Consider the following 21,084-nt stretch of genomic DNA (forward strand, 5'->3'; position numbering starts at 1 on the left):
TTGTCATTTATACCCTCCAAACAATTAAGCTTCCCCGGAAATTATCAAAATCTCGCAATTAATTACCAAAATGTTATATCTTCACGCGAGATTTTGACGATAAATAAAATTAAATATTGGCCATTTATTTTTTCAATCTCAACGATAAAAATTGTCCTCGCGGTTCCTACCATTTTTGAGTTTTTACTTGATCCTACTAATATATATATATATATATATATATATATATATATATATATATATATATATATATATATATATATATATCTTAAAAAAATATATTATTTATTAATATTATCAATCAAATAAAAAAACATAATATCCCACTACCCTATACGCTACCCACTCTATTATCATCCTCCCTAGTCTCACACCCCCACGAAGTTACACCACCAAGGTCGCCGAAGCACCACCGGAGTACCGTCACATCGCTGCCGGATCACCGTCGGAAAACGACCAAAACGACCGACGCACCGTTAGAACGCCAACTCGTCACTTGCTTCAGATCTCCTTGTAACTTCCTCCATTTACCTCCATTCGTTCGCTCGTCGGAAACCACCTCTGTTTGTCTCTCCTCTTCCTAAGCCACTTCTGTCTGCCACTCCTCTTACTGAGCAGCCGCCCTGAACAACCTCCTTGAGTCAGTCGGAAAAGCATCTCGTAAGAAAAGTACCTTGTTGGAAACTGCCTCCTTCTCCTATCCTCTCCAATCTCATTTCAGATCTTGATCTACAGTAGAAGGCCACCAAATATGGTTCCCGATCTGGTTTCGCCAATCACTGTCTTCGTGACATTAGAGGTTTCCCGAGGTGCTTTCATCGGCTATCATTGAACTACATCTCAGACAAACAAGCCAATGATCTCTTCGTCAGTGCTCTTAATCTCTCTATTATGTGTGCCAGAACTACAATTGCAATTATATGCCTTTCTTCCAGGTAGCCCTCTCGCTTTAAATTTCGACGCTTTGGATTGGTTCATTGGTTCCTTGATTAATAATGGTTCTTTATTGAACTTATATATATATATATATATATATATATATATATATATATATATATATATATATATATATATATATATATATATATATATATATAATAAAAGTTATTAATCAATTATTTTAAATAAATTGTGAATTAAGAGATAATGTTTTAGTTATATAATTATAATTAAATCAAAGTTATTAATCAATTATTTTAAATAAATTGTGAATTAAGAGATAATGTTTTAGTTATATAATTATAATCATTGATTTAAATAAATACGTGACCTTATAATTTGTATTAATGTTATTTTATTTTTTTTATAATGTTATTAATTTAATGTAATTAGAGTGAAAATTTTTGAAATTTGAAATTTGAAATGGAGAATCAATAGTTGACAAGTGGCATGAGATTAATTATGTGGCCTAATAGAGTGATACATGGCAAAATGAGTATATTCTTTTATTAAAATTGGGATATATATATATATATATATATATATATATATATATATATATATATATATATATATATATATATATATATATATATATAGGGAAAAGTTCAATAGGATACCATAATTATTGGTTCTTCAAGGAACCAAATATTTTTTTCAAGTTCTAGAGGTTATTCTTTATCGAAAAAAAACTAAAAATATCTAAATTCATAACTTAACATTGTGAACGTTAAATATATTTTTCGGATTCACCATGTGAATTTAGATTCATATTGTGAATCTTCAAAAATTCACAATATGAATTTGACGGAAATTTTTTTTATCGAATTTGATATCATTGGAAAAAGGATAAAAAGTTATGAATTTCTGTATTTTTTGTTTTTTTTTGATAAAAAATAAATTTAAAAGTTGAAAAAAAGATTGATTCCTTGGTTAATTGTGGTTCTCTAAACCTCTAAAATATGTCGTTTTAACTTGGTAAATATACTCGGTTTGGTTTCACTTGGTAAATATATCATCCTCGATAACATTTCTTTCTTTCATTATCGTTTTACCATCTCTGTTTTCTTTCCTCCATTATCGTTTCTTACTTCACCCAAGTGAACATTACTTTTTTTCACTGTCACGAAGGGCAAAAATAATCAATATTCTTGCTTCCTTATGTAAACCCTAAACCCTAAACCTTAAACCCTAAACCCTAAACCTAAACCCTATTGTGTCGGTCTTGAATTTACATCTTCAAGTATTAATCGTGAATCTATTAACCGTAATCTTTATATAGTAAAACAATGTATTTTCAAAAGGTTTAGTACCTAAGTTTAGGTGGGACTGTAATGTATATTTCCTTTTCACTATATATATATATATATATATATATATATATATATATATATATATATATATATATGGAAAAGTGAATATACCCTTAAGGGTATATACATTTAGGTACCCTAACTAAAATGCGACGTCGTTCCAAGTTAATCGGTCCTTTTTTTATTTCCTCGTACTTGTATGTATCAACTGAGCCCCCAATCTTTGGTAACTCATATCCACCGCTACCTATCTCACCAGAAAATTTCGTCGGAAGAGTATGTTGAAGGTGATTGTCGGGGATTTGAGTCAACAATGTGCAATTCCATCGTCCAATAGGTACTCGCAACTGTCAACACACATGTTTTCGATTTATTTCTCGAGTTAAAGGAGTCACAATAGGCCATTGTTCCAATGGGTTCACCATCCACCTTGATTTCACACCCATGGCTTGTCCAACAAGGTTCGTGAATTGCATTCTTAATCCGAAATGAAGCAATCTAATATTCTTTTCTTCTTTCCCTTGTACACTGTGTATATAGTGAGTTAGGTCTAATGGGCAATGTGGAATCAACATCCTTACATGCAATTATAGCCTAAATTACTGAGTAATTCTATAACTACCCACCAGGTGTTCGATTAAATGCCCCTGTGAACTTTTCAGTCTATATTGTTTGAAAAGCACATGCTGTTATCGTTCCAATGTGACTGATTAGTTGAAATTAGACATGATTAATATGCGTGTGTGTCTTGCAGGCATGGAATTTTTGGAATGAAGGAAGGTCCCAGAACTGAAGGAACTCGTATTAGGTGACTTAATCATTCAGGAAGATGAGGTTGTAAAGTGTTTACATATTGGTTTGTAGTGTGTCCAAAAACAGCCTGAAGATCGGCTTACAATGTCTGAGGTGGTTCCCCTTTCATTGCACTTTGTTGCACAAGGCTCTTCCTATCATTAGATTGTTAATGTGAATCTTCATTGATTTTATGTTATATCAAAGGGCAATACACGTCTTCTGTTTCCACAAGGGCAACCCTGTCAATGAAGTGTCTGATGAAAGAACCCAAACGCAGGCAGAGTGTTGACGAGTTGGTTAAAGCATTGTAGCAGATTCAGGAGTTGAGGAAATCATTAGAGAATGTTGGAATGAAATCAGTGAGAAAATAGAATCAGAATAGGAATGGGAATGGGAATGGAAAGTGTGATCCTCTTTAAAAAGAAATTTGATTTTGATTAAATAGTGCAGATCCTGGTTAGAGTTTGTTTGAAGGACAATTGTGTTTAGAGATGGACTTGTTAATTGTATCAGAAGATATAACGTGAACATAATTCAAACATCATTTCGTTAAATTCAAGCTCAAGTATTGATTTCTGGCTAGTTTGGTTATTTAATTACTGCATTTTACGATTTTTTTATATACCTTGTAAAGAAAGGAAAATGCTTTTATATTCATTTTCTATTGAAAAATACTAGGCTGTTAATCATCTAAATTGGAAGTTAAAACTCAAGCATATACAAAACTGAAATGAGATCAAACATTAAAATTCAAGTAGAAAATTTTCATTTTTACCCAAAATGACAACCTACTTTCATTTTTAACCAGCAGTTGCAGCAACATCAAAGCAACAAACATTTGTTGTTTAGTAATTAATCAAGTTTGACCATTCAAACAGAATCTTAAAGCAAAATTAATTCTATCATAACAAAACCATCAAAAATTTTAAACATTCCAAAATATTAAAAATACTCATATCATAAAACTACTCTTAGCATAATTTGTTTTAAACAAGACAAAAATTAAAGTTAAACACATCAGAACAATCTTGTCTTGTTCCCACACGGTTGTAGGTGCACCTTCAACTTGTGGTCCTGGAGCAACAACAACCTCCCATAACTCACCTGAGCTGATTAAAAAACCAAATAATATAATTAGAAAAATACTAATTACAAGACAAAAATTAAAGTTAAACACATAAGAACAATCTTGCCTTGTTGGATGATTTTGCCCCTGTCCATGGCAGCGGACTACAATTGCTTAATTTATTGAGTTGATGAAGGGATATTAACATGTGTGGATGTTGAGTCCTGTTTGTGTCTGCTTGGGAGTCTTTTGGATTAGGCTTGTAGTCTTTTGCTACTTTCCTAAAACATCTTTGAAGTGAACCTTATTTCAAGAAAAAGAAAAAAAATTAAAAAAAATAAAAATAAAAAAAGCAGTCTTCTTTTAACAGCTCGTATCAAATATCTATGAGGTAGTAAATGAAGTAGATAAAATACTTGGTTGCAATTCCATGCCCTTGGTTTCTGCAAATATAAACAATACCAGCATCATAAAATGAGAATCATATATAAGATTCAATGATGATGAAGTCATTATTACTCACCCCATATAGAGAGCCATATTAGAAAGACTTGAAGTTATGATTGGGAACAATACAAGCACAACCACTGCAAACACCCAAGTATTGACAAAAAATTGTATTGCTTGTCTATCCCAACGCAATGAAGTTGAATTCATAGTTGATGCTCCTGTTGCTCGTGTAGTTGCTCATACAAAGTTTAATAACCTAAGGGGTTGAAGAGTAGTGATGCAATTCAGATCACATAAATGTGAAAGAAAATAATCAACCTGAGTTCTGAGATGGGTTGCGTTCTGTTGTAGATGATGATGACGATGGAGGTGATGATCTTGTAGACTAAGAAGTATTTTGGATTGTCATCGGTTCCGCTACAAAATCAGGGTCCTGATAGGGATATAGATTCTGAGTACAATAGGAAACGATACATAAATGATAAATATCAGTTTACATAAAAGAGTGAACTGAATCTTCTATATTAACAATTTCAAATAACGCTAACTCTAGTACAAATAAAACCATGTCCATGAATATTCAAGAAGAACATCATGAAGAAGAGCCTGCAATGAGAGTTCCTGATCCTGACTTTCAAAGATGTAGGGTGCCATAATTCACATTTCACAAATAAAAGAAGTATGTAGGTCTAAGAATTTGAGTTTATTTATAAAAATGAGATTCCATAATTCATATAGAAAGAGCTGATGGGCTGTCAAAATTATACAACTACATTCAACTATTACATGTGTTTGACTACATCAAACTCTAGTTTAAAAAAAAGGAAATAAAAAATACGGAGAAAGAGTCGATCAAGCATTCAAGTTCCAGTTTTCTGAATTTGGGCATTTCATCGAGCACCTTATGTGCACAGATTACCTTCTTCCCCTACTTACCCGAGACACATACACAATCAAAAGTACCTTATCTTGTTATGACGGACTGGAGGCTGGGGGCTGCATGCCTCGTCTCCTCGGGCCGGCCTGAAGATGCCTTGCTTCGTGGGTGAGATATTCGGCAATAGGGGAAGGGCTTCGATTGTATACGACGGAGGATGCCCAGATGTGTGAATGTCGAGGCTAGTACCGGAAGAGACGAAGATGTGTGAAGTAAATCGAAAAACATGTTTGTAGGATTAATCAGGAACAAATGATGTGAAATCAGACAAATATCTTCGTGTTCGATGATGTCACTCGATTATGGAAAAAAAAATTTCTTCAGAAAATTAAAGAAGATATCAAAACGTCGTAGTTTTTGTAGATCGGGTATGGAACATTATATACCCTTAAGACTATCCCCATTAGTAACCCGACCCAATCTAATTTTTTCATTAAAAAACTAATTTCTCTCTCTTCTACAAACACAATCCAATCCTATCTAATTTTTACACTCATTAACAACCCAACCCAAACCATTTTTTATTAAATAAATGTAATTTATATTTATATTGTATTCTATTAAAAACTAACAGAAATATTAAAAATAATTGTTTTATTTTGCAAGATTTATGGTAGCAAATAGAGAATCGAAAAGATTAAAAATAAAGATTTATAAATATTATACTTTATAAACTTTAATAGTTTTAAAATAATTTTGATTGAGATAATATTTTATAAAATAAAAACAATTCATCCTAGAAATATTTATTCAAAACAATTGACAAATAGTCAAATGAGAAAGGGTTGTAAAGAAGGGAGCTCGCTCGTGGGCATGGCCTAGGCCACCAAAAATATAATTTTTTTTTTTTTTTTATATTCTGATGTGATGTGAGCGATCCCTCCAAAACATCCAACGGGATAGCCTAACGGTATATTTATTTTTCATATATATATATATATATATATATATATATATATATATATATATATATATATATATATATATATATATATGATGTTCAATAGAGAACCATAATTAACCAAGGAACCAATCGTGAGTATCGGAAATCATAACGATCAACGGTCAAGGAAGTAGATGTACACTTTTATATTGGACGCACACACACCGGATTATACCAAAAAAATCTACCCTTTACAAAAAAACCCACCACTTTTTTTCGTTAAATTTTTTAAGCCATGTTTTTTATCAAAAAAAAAAAAACGAATATACCGTTGTTCACGATTTTTCGTCATCTTTCCATAGAGATCCATGATGATATATATAAAATACGAATTTTTTTTTTTCAAAAAAAACTGACTTCATTTTTTCTTTAATGAAAAAAGTTAAGGTCTATTTTTTATAGAAAAAAATTAATAAATATATCAAAATTCATATTTTTTGTACTTTTTAAACATAGATTCATATTCATGTTAAAAAAAAAACGATATTTCAGTTCAGATTCACATTGTGAACCTGTTTAGATTCACATTGTGAACCTCCTCAGATTCACAGTGTGCATAATAATAAGTCAGATTCACAGTGTGAATCTGAACTGATCGGAGCTTTTTCACATTGTGAATGTTAAAATTTGAAATATTTACAGTTTAGATTCACAGTGTGAATCTACACTGATCGAGGTTTTTTTTTTTTTTTTTTTTTTTTTTTTGTGAACTTTCTCAGATTCACAGTATACATAATACTAATTCAGATTCACAATGTGAATCTGAACTTTTCGAAATTTTTCATATTGTGAATGTTAAAAATTGAAATATTTACAGTTTAGATTCACAGTGTGAATCTACACTGTTCGAGGTTTTTTTTTTTTTTTATCGGTGTTGATGTTTATTAATAAAGTACAAAAAATTAATATTTTTTATATAATTAGTTTTTTTTTTGATAAAAATAAACTTAAATATTGAAAAAACTAGGAAAATTAAGTGAGTTTTTTTCGAAAAAAAAGTTTGTTTTTTATATATCATCATGGATCTCTATGGAAAGAGGACGAAAAATCGTGAACAACGGTATATTCGGTTTTTTTTTCGATAAAAAACTTAGCCTAAAAAAATTTTAAATGAAAAAAATGAAGTGAGTTTTGTTATAATCCGGTACATGTGCGTCCATTATAAAATTTTACAACTCTTCCTTTTACCGTTTATCGCTTTAAATTCCGACGCTTTGGATTGGTTCCTTGGTTCCTTAATTAATAATGGTAACTTTTCCATATATATATATATATATATATATATATATATATATATATATATATATATATATATATATATATATATATATATATATATATATATATATATATATATATATATATATAAACAAACAAAAATTTGTCCAGAGTCTAATCGACTTCAGTAGTAGGGAACCCCTTCGTTCCATTCATCCCCACTATGTTATCTTTGAAAACTATGTTTATCTTCATTATTACTTTTTTCTTTAATGGTTTTGGTTTTTGACGTTTTGTTTTATTTGTCACTTTCAATAAAATATTTTGGACGATTTTGTTACATCCGAAAGATTGAATTTGTTAAAACCGAATTGTAAGAGCAGACGATTTTGTTACATCCGCAAGTCAATGTGCGGTTTGACTTTTTAAACCAATCAAAAGTAAATTGAACATTTTGATTTAGAGGATGAAAGCCATTTTCCATGTCATATTTTATTCTTTTTCTAAGAAAATGTAATATTTTATAATAACTTGAATGTACAAATGTCTAAAAACCGTGTTTAGTTACGGAAAAACAGATCGTTTTTCGGAAAAAATATTCAAGAAAAAATGAGAATTTTGAATATACCCAACCTCACTCACACACTACCAAGCCCCATCCCCACAATAAAACTATTGTTTTGATTCATAATTCTCATGTTTCTCTTGTTGCTGTTTATAATGTTATTAATGGTTTTTAGCATTTGAATTTATAGCAAATATGTGAGTTGTTTTAAAAAAAAAAAAAAACCATTGTATCCAATTTTTGTTGGCAAAATACATATCAAAATATATTTGGAGGATGCTTGGAGATTATAACATGTGAAGAACAACTGCTAAGTTGGTTTGCTACTAAAAAATTAGACAAAAGGACAACTTTTGAACGTCGATATATATATATATATATATATATATATATATATATATATATATATATATATATATATATATATATATTTGGAATGTAATCTAAGCTTTTATGTTCTCCATGTTAGAAACATTTTTAAGCCAAACTAGATAACTGTTCTTCAAAATATAATTGGAGGATGTTTGAAAATTATAACATGTGAAGAACAATTGTTAAGTTGGTTTGCTACTAAAGAATTAGACAAAAAGAAACTTTCGAACGCCGTTTGGAATATAATCTAACATTTCATGTTCTCCGCGCCATAAACATTTTTAAGCCAAACTAGATAATTGTTCTTCAAATGCGGCTTTTGGGAGTTGGGGGGGGGGGGTGGAGCTGAGGTTTTTTTTCGAAAAAAAATTACTTCAACCGGAAGATTATCGCTAAACCTACGAAAATAGTCAAATCGAAAAAAATTGAAAAATGCAACGTATTTTTTTAGAAAAAAAGTTGAAGTTTAATCCAGAAAAAACATAATATATGATTTGTTTTTTATGATATTAAACCGTATTTAAATTGGTAAGCTCGTATTAGACAATATAGTTTAACTTTATTTTACTTTGCAAAAATTAACCCCACCATCATTGGGATTGATTCTACCTATTGATTTTCCTCGACCTTAAGACATTCACCCATCGAATAGACGGATATTCCCGAGATTCGTAGACACTTGAAACCCTCGTTCACAACTACTAGGTTCTCATCTCCTTCAAGATCACCGATCGAATAGAAGAGTCTTTCCCTTTTCAAGTTCGACTCATCCCCTTTAAACCGTTTAGCTACTAGTCTACATGTCTACACATATTATTTAGTGATTTTCTTTTAGTCTTTTAATAGTCTATTACATGTATGCACATGTTTTTTAGTGCACACCGGTGATTCTTTCTTCTTGATATTTTTTGTGACTATATGTGTAAGTAAATATGGTAGGCTCTTAAATGTGTTATGTGGTACGATCTTAAATGACAGATGCAGGGAGGGAGTGAATGTGGTAGACTTTAAAATGTCAAATGATTACACCAAAAAAAAGCACACTCTAGAGTTTGAGCTACTACAGATTTATTAAGTGAAAATTACAAATTCAATCAATTGGTGCATAATAATACAAAAAGTTAACTATAAACATAATTAAGGTGAAGAAAAACCGTGAACTCCATGACATTTGTTACAAGATCGTTTATTGGACAAATTAATCTTACACGTGTGTATGTTTTTCAATATACTTCATTTTTCTCAAGATAATGTAATTTTTTCTTTGAGTAAATTACTGAAATCGTCCCTGTGGTTTGGTCAAAATTGCACGTTTGGTCCCTAACTTTTTTTTTGCACTCGGATCGTCCCCGTGGTTTGATTTTGTTGCGTTTTTCGTCCCTGTGGTTTGATTTTGTTGCATTTTTCGTCCCTTATATACATAAAGTTAGGGACCAAACATGCAATTTTTACCAAACCATAGGGACGAAAAACGCAACAAAATCAAACCACAGGGACGATCCGAGTGCAAAAAAAAGTTAGGGATCAAACGTGCAATTTTGACCAAACCACAGGGACGATTTCAGTAATTTACTCTTTTTCTTTTTATTATTTTAGGTGATGTATTTTATTTTTTTGCACTAATGCGATGTACATTATGCTTTTCATATTTTCACAAAGGACAAAGACAACATTGATACAATTACCTCAGAATGTGAGTTTGTGTCCGAAAAGGAGGTGGCGACAAACACAAAAAGAAAAAAGAAAAAAAAAATCAAAAGGCTTCAAACAAAAATCATTGTGCAAAAAAGATCAAAAGTCCTCAAACAAAAACCATGATGCAAAACTCCTGTTCATATGAAGGAAGAAAAGATCCATTCATTGGGAACATTTTCAAGATACGGGTGTTGTCAATGTTATTGTTATAGAAGGATCGGTTGTGCAAGCAAGAGTGAGATTACACCTTTGAAAAATCACATTGTTGCAAACAGTATCCACAAAACATATACAAAAAACAAAAACTCATTGACCTTGAGTCCAAAACACATATTAGTGACGATGAGTCTCTTGAAGCTACAATATTTCCTAGGTTGTGGGAGTTCAACTAGAAGTCATCATGAAGAAACTAACTTTTCCGAATGTTGATATTTTAATGAGTTGCCATTTTGTTTTGTTGAGCGTGAGTGATGCAGCGTGCAAAACATAACAAAGATTAATAAGAGTGAACCTATTGATGTTGATTCTAACATAATACCCAGGTCAATCTATTCAAAACCACGTTGATTCTATGAATACCGTAGGACTGGCTTCAAAATCTGGTTTAACACACATAATTTTGGGAGAAAATTGAAAGTTTATAAAACTGATCATCGACCATGCAAATTACATCAACAATAGTTAAATAAGAAGCATAAGTTAAAACGGAATCCTAAAGTTCCATGAGCCAAATACAAACACAAAAACAAAACCCCCAAAATTATGAAAAAATAACATTATTGTTCATAACTCCATTTAGAAAGCGATTTCTGGACTAAAAAAAATGGGTAAATCCCCTTCAGGAACTTATCATGACGTGCTCCTTATTCCAAACTTCGATTTGACAGGTCGTAGGCCCAAAACGGAGCCTGCCTGAACTTGTTTCTGTAACGGGAGAATTTCTTCTTATAGAACTTCTTGGGATTGGACACCAAAAAAGTCTTGTCTTCTTTCGAGATTTCTCTTTCTGAAAGGTCTGATTCAGAATCTTCCTCTGCAGTCTTCTTTCCCTTCGCAACCAACGGTAAGGATCCCATGCTTGAAACAAGCTTCACTTCCTTTGTTACTTCCTCTTCGTGAGATCTCACAATGCCCACAAGTTTGGCCAACAAATAGCTTTTAAATTGTTCGTGCGCCTTAACCGTGGAAACAACAACCTTCCATTCGGATCTAAGTCCATTCATAAAAGTGACTTTTTGTTCAATTACTTCACGCTTGAGTTTGTTCTTGAGCATCATGCTTAACAAATTATTGAAGCGATTAAACATCTGATCCAGCTTCTCATCGGGTTTTTGTACAAACGCTCCAAACTCCGATAAGAGCAATGTTTGCACGGAATGTTCCAAATCAGCATCACTTGAATATAACTCCTTCAACCTATCCCAAATACCTTTAGCAGTATCGCATGCACTCACAAGACGAAAAGTGTCTGGAGGAAGAGCAAAACAAATGATTCTCATTTCTTTTATATTACTCATCAGTTTATCCTTCTCATCTTGTGGAACAGTGTGTTTAACAATAAGTGTATTGTAGTCAGCCAGAGTTTTGATTTCCTTTTTGGTATCCGTATGCGCGTACGTCTCTTGCGTAACCGCATGCCATATTGTGGAGCCATGTTCTTCTATTCCAAGAGCATAATCTTCAAAGTGGAGTGCCCAAACTTCATAATGGTCTGGAAAGAGAATTGGAATCCTTGTCATGGATCCAATACTGTAACGCCAATAAAAATCAAGCCAGTTTAAAACTTTTTCAAACATCCAAAAGCCATTAGTTATTACAAAATGTTTTCAAAATAGTTTCATATCAGAGTATCCCAGAAACCATAAGTCCAAAACACGAGGATGTGTACGGTCACGCCTTCGCCTTGCCGAGACATATGAGGCACCTGAAACAATAAACTGAAACCGTAAGCACAAAGCTTAGCGAGTTCCCCCAAAATACCCATACAGACAACCATACACATATAATCACAAACATCATACTATGGGTCCAATCAACCATCGGGTTGGAATACCCCAGGCCCTCAACCATCAGGTTGGAATGCCAACATACTTTGGGTCCAGTCATCCTCGGGATGGTATACCCTCGTCCCACAACCATCGGGTTGGAATGCCCACACACTATGAGTCCGATCATCCTCGGGATGGAATACTCTCGGCCCACAACCATCATGTTGGAATGCCCACACAATATGGGTCCAATCATCCTCGGGATGGAATACTCACGGTCCACAACCATCGGGTTGGAATGCCCACACAATATGAGTCCAATCATCCTCGGGATGGAATACTCACGACCAACAACCCTCAGGTTGGAATGCACAGGTCTGTTGGCTCTAGCACAAAGCATATGAGCCTCAACCACCAATCAAACATGTGCACATATATATCATATAATCACATAGCAGTCTATAGAAAAACAAACCGATCTAACAGATCATACTATCATAACATCATCCTATCTATCAGGATACTGATCTAACAGAGCATAGCAACATAATACCATCCTATCTACCAGGATACTAATCTAACAGCTCATACTAGCATAACATATCAGGATAACAATCCAAAAGGGTCGGCCTTGGTGCCTTAGACCCTTGAGTATAGTGAGGAAAACTCACCTCACACTGCTGAAGTCCCGCGGACAAAACCCTAGCTGCTGGATGACAAATTCCCGAACTGTCAACATCAAACAAAACCCAATTAATAATTGGGTTCCAAGCCCAAGGTCCAACTCACACTCCAAAGGCCCAATAGTCAACCAATGGAACCAGGCCCAACATATGGCCCAAATTTCTAAATTGGGCCCAACCCTTCACATGGGCCTTACCTTAAGGTCCAACCACCTATTCTGGTCCAAACACTTGGCATTCCAGTGGTCCAATATCTCATAATCATAAAGACCCAATTATGACCCATCTATGGCCTAATTTTCCAAATTGGGCCCAAGTCCCCCACATGGGCCTTACCCTAAAGCCCATCCAAATATTTTAGTCCATTTACTTGCTCTTGGATAGCCCATCAATAGTCCAATCACCAAAGTCCTATAGAAAGGCCCAACTTGAGGCCCAAGTGAAATTAGGGTTTTCACATGAAATGACAATCAGGGTTAAGTGTTCCTACTTAACCCATTAAGGACTTAATCCATTAAGTCCAATATTGCCTTAGGTTAATTGCAAATGATTATTAATTAACATTTTCAGTCTAATAAATAATTCCAGTGCGGGTCCCGATCAAATTCCCAAAATTAGGGTTTTTTCCAAACCCTAATTAGGGTTTTCAACCCACTCACAACCCAATAGGCCTAAAAGCTAAGTCCTTAGATCCATTAGGGTTTCATTAGGCCCACTAGGGTTTCATTAGTCGGGCATCACCCACTACCACCTCGGGTAGTGGTGGTCAACGGCGGCTCACGGTGGTGGTTATGAGTTTTCTTTATTATACTATTCACTAATTACAATTTACAATGCTTTAACCCAAAAGAATAAACACACACACTAATAGATAAACACACACACACAACCACCCTTGTGGTGGCCGGCGGTGGTAGATGGTGGCAGCCACCACCTCACGGTGGTGGCGGTGGCTTTCTTGGTTTCCGGCTAGGCAAAACACACACAACACACACTAAAAATGGAAATACAACCACACACACTTCTATTTGCAAGATGGACCCAGCCACCCACCTAGAGGCGTACGGTGGCGGCAGAAGCGGTATTGACGGCGGTGTTGGCGGCGACAGCCACCATGGTCGGCTGCCATGGTGGTTCTTCACGACCCCAACTCGACAGAATGTCCACACAACACATCCACGTCGCAATCGCAAGCCTTGAACTTTGCCACCATTCTCCTGTGATAGCAAAAAACGCCACGAGCTCATCCACCCACGAGGCGGCATGCGACCGAATAACTAGAAGAAGAAGAGTAGCGATTTAAAACAACAACAACAGCCGTGGTATCGGTCTCGTCCGTCGTTGGAGTCGCAAGTGGTCATCGGCGGAATAACTCCCGAATTACACTTTAATCCCCTGGAGATTCATATGTTGTCGTTTGGCTCCCCGAAACCAACACCCCGCTAATTATTATTCGATTTTGGGCTATAATAATATAAAATAATAATAGTAATAATAATTAATTCTCGAGGTTCTAGGTTTATTATTTAATTATTATATTTTAAACGGGATGTTACAAATACTACTTGAGAGATTGAACGAAAGAGAGTGAGGATCTTTGTGAGCCATCTTATCAAGAATTCACATAATCAAATATAGAACCAGATGTGTAAAACGTAAATCGAGTTCAAGGGTAAAACTTGAGATCTAGACTTATAATCTACAATCGATTGAGACAATTGAGACAACAAGAACAAATCTAAGAAAAAACGTAAAATCCTACCAAAACTCGACAGAAGAATAGCAAATTAATTATACTATCTCTGGTTCTGATACCAATTGTAAGAAACAATAATTATGATCGATAGATTCTATACTAATGACATGAATTAAAGACAAGAACAATGAAGATCAAAAGTGTGCCTAATGCTTTGATTAATCGACTCTAGAAGAGTTCTCAAGAACTTCTCTGTAAGAGCGTACAAACGGAAATTAGGGTTTCAAAACCTTAACCCTAATGTTACACACATGCAATATATATATATATATATATATATATATATATATATATATATATATATATATATATATATATATATATATATAGGCTAAACTACCAAGTAGATCCGACAATGGGCAGGCCCAAACTGGAATAAAATAAACTATAATATGCATACATTTGACACAATACAATTAAACCCAACACGACTGTCTCTAAGGCATACCCCAACATAATATAGGGAGTGAAGCTCGACTTATCATGGAATGAAAAATGTCAATCAATGTTCAATTACGCCTCTCAGGTACACCATTAAGTTGTGGTGCCCTAGGAGGTGTCAATTGTGAAACAATTCCACATTCCCTAAGATAGTGGTTGAACTCGATACAAAGATACTCTCTACCTCTATCGGATTGGAGCATCTTTATATTCTTTCCCAATGGATTCTATACCTCGTGCTTAAAATCTTTGAAGTTTTCAAAAGTTTATGATTTATGCTTGATTAAATAGATATACCCATATCTACTATAATCATCGGTAAACGTCACGTAGTAGCAATTAGCATCCCTTGTGGCGGATATGAAAGGACCACATACATCGGTATGTACGAGGTCTAACAATCCTTCACCTCTTTCACAAGTACTAGTGAAAGTTGATTTTTTCAGATTGCCTAATAAATAAGATTCGCATTCATCGTCTTATTTAAGGTCAAACGATTCCAACACTCCATCCTTTTGGAGTTGGGCGATGCATTTCTTATTAACATGCACAACATTTTCATATAGACCATTACAAGGATAAACTTTGAAAATAAATGAACCATTTTTATAAACTAAAATTTCACCATCATTATTGTCAAAACTATAATGATATCCTAGTCTAAATAAAACATGAAGTTCATCCCTATCTTGTGGCGGATATAACGATATCCTTTTCTAAATAAAACACGAAGTTCCCTCCTCAGACTGCCCAGCATTCAATTCGGGCTATTCAACAGGCATCGTAGGTTCATCTCTATATTGTAGCAGTAATCGCCTTGTTTCCTCCATTTGACGATCCAACATCATCTGGATCATCGTTTGTACCCCGACCATCGTGTTTGGCTCAGGTATAGCTACTACAATAGGTACTTGCTCAATCACTTGAGGTTGAGGCTGTTGATTCCCATTTCCGTTCGCATTTCCGACTCCGCTTCGGGTTCTTTCCATTTCGATCTATACACCAATTCAGACGTTCGGTGTGTAATGACGAGAATTAAGATAGGAAAGATTTTATTTACGATCGATGTGTAAATCTCCCTATCACTCCGAAAAGTTATATGTCAGTTCTAATACCGTAATTAAACGTTTAGAAATCTGAACACATAAAGTTTCCAGATCCGGTCGGCCACAGACCATAGATCCGATCATATAATGCATATCATAAATCATTTAGCACATAAAAGCATGTTAGGCATTTTCCCTAAATAAGCTAGTGCTTGTGTCTATTCAGGTGTATTACCTAAATTCATTAGACACACTCCTCACGATCATTGCTTAGCATTCTAAGTTTAAGTTTAGAAATAAATCCTTATTCCTAGTTCGCTTAAACTAATGTTCTGATACCAATTGTGACATCCCCATTTTCACGGCCAGAAAAGACCGATTTGTTTATGCTTTATAAAAAGTACCTCTTTTAATAAAAATGTTGCGAAATTTGTTCCCAGAAAAACATGATAAATACGTTATCAAATCATTTCCGAAGAAACATATTTTTATTCATTTTTAAACATTTGGGATGTCATCGTCAATACAGAAACATAAGCATAAACAGAACTTACATTCATTATCACTAGTGATTTTATATCTCCTTAATCTCTCAGTGTAACGTAACTTCATTTCGACACCTGTGATACAAATAAGTTTGAGTGGGTCAGGTTGGGAAACCTGGTGAGTACATAGGGATTTCAATCCCACAATGTTATATCATATATATAATTTAGAACTCACAAAATATACAATTTCCCCATATATATAATCAACTCTTACCCCACCCCGTCAATCCTCACAACGAGACTATCCATACTCTCGGACCTTAAATTTTACCTCTACTCCCGAATCTAATTCATGTTCTCGGATCAATAATTGTGCCCATTCCATACTCTCGGATTAGGGACAAGTGTCTATGTCTAAATCCATACTCCCAGATTAATGACGATTAACTATGTCCTATCCATACTCCCGAACTAAGGACAACTGACTATGTCTTAATCCATACTCCCAGATTAGTGACATTTGACTATGTCCAATCTATACTCTCGGACTAGGGACAACGACTATGTCTAATCCATGCTCCCGGATCAATGAAATATATTAAAGTTCTATTCTCTGAGTATAATTCACTCGTAGTCGTAAGAAGATACTACCCAATATTCCTCATAATTAATTTAGGTTTACTCTTTATCCTAAATCATCATATATAATCAGGTATGTTCTTTAACACTTATTTCAGGCAACATCAAATAACTTGCACATAAACATATATTTAATACTTCAATCAATACTTGTATTAAAATAATGTTGATGAAAGGGACTATGCACTCACCTGTTAAGGTGGTGATTCTGAACTCAGACAGCGCTTCGCTTCTTAAAAACAATTTCCTTTGACAAAACCTAGTATCATTACCACTAGAGTTTAGTCTAATATTCATCGAGACTAATTATTAGTCTTAGTATTATTATTATTATATAAGCATTAAACAATATCTTCCAACCACTATGTATAGACAGGGGTCAGACGTAAAACACCGGAGGGCAGAACCATTTTGGCATATAGCACTTCTGAAATCCAACAACCCTATGCGGCCCTTTAAACCAGATTCCCCATACCACGATTAGTTAAAAAGATATTATAACGACACTTATATAAGTCATAATAATAGTTATTATAAGTTCATAATAACAATACTAATTTTAAATATAAGCTATGCTTTAAATAGGTTAAGCGTATCTCACTTACAGCGAGGTTTTCTTTGAAACCGGGCTCCGCTGGAGCAGAAATTCCGAGCAGAAAGCTCTTCTTCTCGGAGCCGCCGGGCGCTCCGGGGCTTTCCTCTAGTGCCTTGAGGCTACTAGGGCTTTAGGAGGGGTTTTGGGGGTTTAGAGAAAGTGTAGAGAGAGAGAGAAGGAGGGAAAGGTGTGAAGAATGAAAGCACTATCGCATGGTATTTATATGCTGAAATACATCTCAACTCGTCGAGTAGGTGCCACATGTCACCATCTGGTGGCAAGCCTTGGGGAGAAAGCAATGGCTAGGATTGTGCCACGTCACCCATTTTCGTACAGCACACTTCCGACTTCTAAAATCCGTAACTTTCGCATACGAGCTCTGTTTTTCACATTCTTTATATCTACATGTAGGTATTGACAAGATCTACAACTCTCCTTTTGACTCCGTCGGCTAATTCTCGACCGATTTTAAATTTAACAGGATGAGAAGAATACACTGTTAAATGACCGTGTAAAATTCATAACGTCTACATACGGACTCCGTTTTCGTCTGTATTTTTATCGTTGAGCTCCTATTAATGAGATAGTCAATTCTCATTTAGGTTGCGTTGGCCAAAAATGGATCGATCTAAAATTCGAATTTCGGGCTGTGCACTGCTATGCCAAATCTTAGAAAAATCATAACTTTCTAATACGAAGTTAGATTTGGGCGTTCTTTTTATGCACGCTCTCGGTTTAACGTATTCTATGAATTTTGTTTAGATTGCTAAGGCTAAAAATTCCTCTATCGTAAATTCACTATTTACGTCACGTAGTGTCGTGCCGGTTTTGTCGCGAAACTTCGACGGGCCATAACTTCTTCGTTATAACTCGGATTTCGGCGTTCTTTATATGTACAGAACCCTTGTAACATATAATATAACTTGGTTAAGATTACTCTTTCTAAATAATCTTCCATCAAAAACTCATTTTTGATGCTCATTGTCTCTAAATTGACTAGCCCGAATCTGCGGGCGTTACAATTATCTCCCCCTTAGGATGAATACGTCCCAGAATCATCAACGAAACAGGGTTGTATAATGACTCCATACGTTATCTCTTCATCCTAGGTAATAATCGTAACTTTTATGTTCCTTTGAATGAGTATATAACTCTTGGACTTCTTGACCGCAGGCGGTGCTCGATCTCGCTCCCGCTCTCTGTCTCATGTTAGACCTTTAATCATGACCTTCGATTCACAATCCCGATCCTTCTTGGAGACTCCTTCTTCTTCTTAACAAACTTAAGATAAGTTATTTGATTTCCACAATAGACTGATGGATCACGTTCCAATGACCTCTCATCGTTTGTCACAACGCTTAGACTCGGGTCTCTTAGAGTCAAATTCCGGAATGGAATACACTTTCCTTCATGTTGTAATGTGATATAATCACATTTTAACATGTAGCATTTCTAGCTACCAACTTCTTTAACAACGTGCGCGATACTTCTATTGATCGCTTTGATTTCAATCTTCTGGTTTAAGTCAGATGTTACATCGAACTTAGTTCTTTGAACCACATAACATACTCATCTTAGTCGGACTCGATTTGATATGACCACTAGGGTCGAAATAACAATCATCTTCTTAATCATTACTGAAATAATGGTAACAACATGCTTGAATAAAACGAAATCAATTACTAGCTTCTTGGTAACCTTGTGACTTTCCCTGATCCAAGTGTGAGTCCTTTGCTTCTGGTAGCATAGGCCTTTACTACCATTCACACCTACTCATACTCGTCCCAAGTATTGTCTCACAGTTTTCCAAGTCACCATACAAGAAAATCACACAACAGCTTAACACATCAGATAGCAAAACTAAGGTTTTATATTATTCCTTGAAACGATTACATAGGTGTTCAAGTTCACCCTAGACTATGCCTCTAATAGGCTACATCATATGATACTATCCGTACGGCTACTTCATATCTTGATTTTTGGATATAAAATCCTTATTCATGATTCCTTGCATTGTTATCTGCTTCGTCAAGGATCATTTGAAATGCTCTTGCCTTTGGTTTTGGCGGCACATTTGGTTTTGCGGCTTCTTCTCTCCTTGGGCAGTCTTGCTTGAAGTGTCCTTCTTCACCACACTTAAAGCAGACTTCTTTCTTGGTTGTGCATCGCTGGCATAATGACCAGTCTTCCCGCATTTGAAGCAGGCTATCTCTTTAGAGCATCTCCCAATGTGCTTCGTTCTGCACTTGTCACACCATTGTGCTCCTTCTCCAGACTTCGAGAATTTTCTCTTCTCGTCGAACCTTGTGGATCCTTCAAACTTTCTCTTATCGCCAACTTCAACCTTGCTGGTGGCTCTTCCCTTGATCATATCTTCAACAAACTTGGCAGCCCAGATAGCTGCCTCTAGAGTAGGTGCCTGACATATCGGCACCGCATACTCCCTGGGAAGTCCCTTTGCGTACTTGTCGATTTTTGTCAGCTCGTCTGGGACAAGGCGCAAAGCAAACTCCATTTTATCCGTGAAGTTCTTGGTGTATTCATCGATGGACATGCTTCCTTTCTTCAAAGTCAGGAATTGGTTTTCTAGCTCGAGCAGATTTTGGGCTGAGCAATGCTTGCACTTGAAATGCACCAAAAACTCTGCCCAAGTCAGTTGCAGGGGCTCATTTGGGCTTAGAGTCTTCCCGAGGGTGTTTTACCAGCGAAAGTCGATGGCTTGCAAGTTAGAAAATCTTTGTACTTGCATCCATTCCTCTCGACTCCGTCATCTTGGTTGTTCCTCCTAATCACCGGTGGATCAGCTTGACCAATAGTCCTGCTGTAGTTTCCCTCCTCAGACTGCCCATCATTCAATTCGGGCTGTTCGACATGCATCTTAGGTTCATCCCTATCTTGTAGCAGTAATCGCCTTGTTTCCTCCATTTGACGATCCAACATCATCTGGATCATCGCTTGTACCCCGACCATCGTGATTGGCTCAGGTATAGCTACTACAATAGGTACTTGCTCAATCACTTGAGGTTGAGGCTGTTGATTCCCATTTCCGTTCGCATTTCCGACTCCACTTCGGGTTCTTGCCATTTCGATCTATACACCAATTCAGACGTTCGGTGTGTAATGACGAGAATTAAGATAGGAAAGATTTTATTTAC

General features: G+C 35.1%; 2 long non-coding RNA genes across 4 annotated transcripts; one reads left to right on the top strand and one right to left on the bottom strand.

Moving 5' to 3' along the window:
* The first annotated feature begins 2,425 nt into the window (after positions 1 to 2,425).
* LOC145162392 (uncharacterized) lies at positions 2,426 to 3,601 on the top strand. Its single transcript, XR_013739074.1, has 2 exons — positions 2,426 to 2,713; positions 3,007 to 3,601. It is a non-coding gene; the product is annotated as an uncharacterized LOC145162392 (long non-coding RNA).
* Positions 3,602 to 3,929: 328 nt separating this feature from the next.
* LOC145165965 (uncharacterized) lies at positions 3,930 to 5,844 on the bottom strand. 3 transcript variants are annotated; one of them, XR_013740286.1, is made up of 5 exons: positions 5,527 to 5,844; positions 4,637 to 4,996; positions 4,530 to 4,556; positions 4,241 to 4,416; positions 3,930 to 4,156 (listed from the first exon to the last, which is right to left on the bottom strand). It is a non-coding gene; the product is annotated as an uncharacterized LOC145165965 (long non-coding RNA). The 3 variants fall into 3 exon arrangements; XR_013740285.1 differs by having other exon boundaries at positions 3,930 to 4,151; positions 4,637 to 5,014; XR_013740284.1 differs by having other exon boundaries at positions 4,637 to 5,014.
* Positions 5,845 to 21,084: the final 15,240 nt, after the last annotated feature.

This window comes from Lactuca virosa, chromosome 3 (assembly GCF_052849685.1).
Source record: "Lactuca virosa cultivar CGN04683 chromosome 3, Lactuca_virosa_CGN04683_v6, whole genome shotgun sequence".
Taxonomy (NCBI): domain Eukaryota; kingdom Viridiplantae; phylum Streptophyta; class Magnoliopsida; order Asterales; family Asteraceae; genus Lactuca; species Lactuca virosa.